The sequence below is a fragment of the Rattus norvegicus genome, chromosome 7 (genome assembly GCF_036323735.1).
Source record: "Rattus norvegicus strain BN/NHsdMcwi chromosome 7, GRCr8, whole genome shotgun sequence".
NCBI classification, from domain to species: Eukaryota; Metazoa; Chordata; class Mammalia; order Rodentia; family Muridae; genus Rattus; species Rattus norvegicus.
Window position 1 is genome coordinate 130512772 of NC_086025.1, and position 2573 is coordinate 130515344.

The window sequence follows — 2573 nt, forward strand, 5'->3', positions numbered from 1 at the left end:
CACCTGCCCTTCCTGCTACTAGGACATAGCCCAATGATTCCTGGGTATTAGCCCACCCTATTGGACAGATTTCTACAGATCAACACGAAGATGTACTCTCATATAGTAATGCTGTATAGACAAATTGATGATTTCACTATTTCTGATAATGGTTTTAAAGAACTCTTAATGACACAAAATAATCTCAACTCCCCTATAGAATAAAGCTGAAAATAGAGCTCTGCAAATAAACCTTCATGTGCAGCAGGCCAATTGTGCTAGGATAAGAAAGCAGGCTTGAAATAAATTGGTGATCAAAGAAAAACATTCATTCTAGGTCGGTCCAAGGATGAAGCCACAGGTGTTCACTACAATAAAACGAGGCCATGCGAAACTGTTGCTGTGAACTTATAATGAGCTTATAAAATGAAACACTGCTTTGAACTTACTAGCGACATCCTTCAGTCACTCACCTTTTATATAACATTCTATCTATGAGGTAACTTTATAAAGAACTTTTGTCTAAGAAGGAATAAATTGGCAGAGAGAAGAAATAAAGTGTGGCTTTGGGGACTCTATCCTATCCACCAAATCTTTATCTGTAGCATTTGGGACTCAAGCCCAACAGCCAAATTATGTAGGGCTGATTGTCTATATGTATGTACACACATACATACGTACGTATATGAGTATGTATATAACTATGCAGGAACACTTGTGGAATTGTTGAGATAGGTGGGTGGGCCTGGCCAAAATGTGTGTATCTGTGTGTGTCTATGTGTCTATGCGTGTGCTTGAATTCTCCCTTTCTTCCTCTCCTTTTCACTCTGCCTCACAAAGACTTAGTAGACTCCAAGCCTCTCACCTGGCCAGGAGAGGCCCTTGAGCTAGAGAGAAAAGAGCCTTAACATTTCAGCCTCTTTTTTTTTCTTTTTTCTTTTTCTTTTTCTTTTTTATTAACTTGAGTATTTCTTATATACATTTCGAGTGTTATTCCCTTTCCCGGTTTCCAGGCAAACATCCCCCTCCCCCCTCCCCTTCCTTATGGGTGTTCCCCTCCCAACCCTCCCCCCATTGCCGCCCTCCCCCCCCATTGTCTAGTTCACTGGGGGTTCAGTCTTAGCAGGACCCAGGGCTTTCCCTTCCACTGGTGCTCTTACTAGGATATTCATTGCTACCTATGGGGTCAGAGTCCAGGGTCAGTCCATGTATAGTCTTTAGGTAGTGGCTTAGTCCCTGGAAGCTCTGGTTGCTTGACATTGTTGTACATATGGGGTCTCGAGCCCCTTCAAGCTCTTCCAGTTCTTTCTCTGATTCCTTCAACGGGGGACCTATTCTCAGTTCAGTGGTTTGCTGCTGGCATTCGCCTCTGTAATTGCTGTATTCTGGCTGTGTCTCTCAGGAGCGATCTACATCCGGCTCCTGTCGGTCTGCACTTCTTTGCTTCATCCATCTTGTCTAATTGGGTGGCTGTATATGTATGGGCCACATGTGGGGCAGGCTCTGAATGGGTGTTCCTTCAGTCTCTGTTTTAATCTTTGCCTCTCCCTTCCCTGCCAAGGGTATTCTTTTTCCTCATTTAAAGAAGGAGTGAAGCATTCACATTTTGATCATCCGTCTTGAGTTTCGTTTGTTCTAGGGATCTAGGGTAATTCAAGCATTTGGGCTAATAGCCACTTATCAATGAGTGCATACCATGTATGTCTTTCTGTGATTGGGTTAGCTCACTCAGGATGATATTTTCCAGTTCCAACCATTTGCCTACGAATTTCATAAACTCGTTGTTTTTGATAGCTGAGTAATATTCCATTGTGTAGATGTACCACATTTTCTGTATCCATTCCTCCCTTGAAGGGCATCTGGGTTCTTTCCAGTTTCTGGCTATTATAAATAAGGCTGCAATGAACATAGTGGAACACGTGTCTCTTTTATATGTTGAGGCATCTTTTGGGTATATGCCCAAGAGAGGTATAGCTGGATCCTCAGGCAGTTCAATGTCCAATTTTCTGAGGAACCTCCATACTGATTTCCAGAATGGTTGTACCAGTCTGCAATCCCACCAACAATGGAGGAGTGTTCTTCTTTCTCCACATCCTCGCCAGCATCTGCTGTCACCTGAGTTTTTTATCTTAGCCATTCTCACTGGCGTGAGGTGAAATCTCAGGGTTGTTTTGATTTGCATTTCCCTTATGACTAAAGATGTTGAACATTTCTTTAGGTGTTTCTCAGCCATTCAGCATTTCTCAGCTGTGGATTCTTTGTTTAGCTCTGAACCCCATTTTTAGTAGGGTTATTTGTTTCCCTGCGGTCTAACTTCTTGAGTTCTTTGTATATTTTGGATATAAGGCCTCTATCTGTTGTAGGATTGGTAAAGATCTTTTCCCAATCTGTTGGTTGCCGTTTTGTCCTAACCACAGTGTACTTTGCCTTACAGAAGCTTTGCAGTTTTATGATTTGTCGATTCTTGATCTTAGAGCATAAGCCATTGGTGTTTTGTTCAGGAAATTTTTTCCAGTGCCCATGTGTTCCAGATGCTTCCCTAGTTTTTCTTCTATTAGTTTGAGTGTGTCTGGTTTGATGTGGAGGTCCTTGAT